Below are 844 nucleotides of genomic sequence, written 5' to 3'. Positions count from 1 at the left end.
TTGTATAGCCAATTAGACGGATGAAATTTACGTACGATTAATAATGTTACGCAAAACAGCCTTCAAACTTACCCTTTTAATTTCATCATCTTTAGAATTACGAACATATTTACATCATAAGTGTTTTTTCGTTGTAAGTCTTTCTTTTTTAGTTGATTTTCACCTAGCAAGACTTATCGTAGATGGCGTAATAAGTCACACCCGGACAACGTGGGGTTATACTGCTAGTATATATATATATTCGTTTTGGGAATGGTAAAAACTCTAAGTCGATAAAGCTATAAATAATAATGTGTAAGTACTTGATAAAAAACCCTTCAGGCAGTAAAAGTCGTAGACTGACTGTTGGATTCGTACCAACGTGTTCCGTAAACGTTACAGAATTTTTTGTCCATTTTGAAAACTTTTTCTTAACAGCGAGAATTCTATATCATTGACATCACAAGAATTTATGAACCTCGACATAACGTGAAATAATTCTTTAATATATAACATTAATTTAATATTTGTCTGTAACATCTTTGAACAATAAAACTTTTGATTCGCACAACAGTGCCAGCCTTAGCACGCTCTAACTCTCATACCAATATGACGACGAGGGTTCCGGTTCACCCGATCAACGGAACAGCCTGCTCTTGAAATTAACGTCCAAGTGGCTGAGCACTCCACAGACACGTGTACCTTTCACAAAGTTCTCATGGAGATTCAGCATGATACATAATGTGACAAGGTTGACTCTTTGAAATACAGATACTACTCATTTTTGCCAGCTGAATGGACTAGAGCAACGTGAAATAAAGTGTCTTTCTCAAGGACACAACGCGCCACCGAGAATCGAACTCGC

The sequence above is a fragment of the Octopus bimaculoides genome, chromosome 8 (genome assembly GCF_001194135.2).
Source record: "Octopus bimaculoides isolate UCB-OBI-ISO-001 chromosome 8, ASM119413v2, whole genome shotgun sequence".
Taxonomy (NCBI): Eukaryota; Metazoa; Mollusca; class Cephalopoda; order Octopoda; family Octopodidae; genus Octopus; species Octopus bimaculoides.
The sequence above is the reverse complement of the archived record's forward strand: the minus strand, read 5'-3'. Positions refer to the sequence as shown.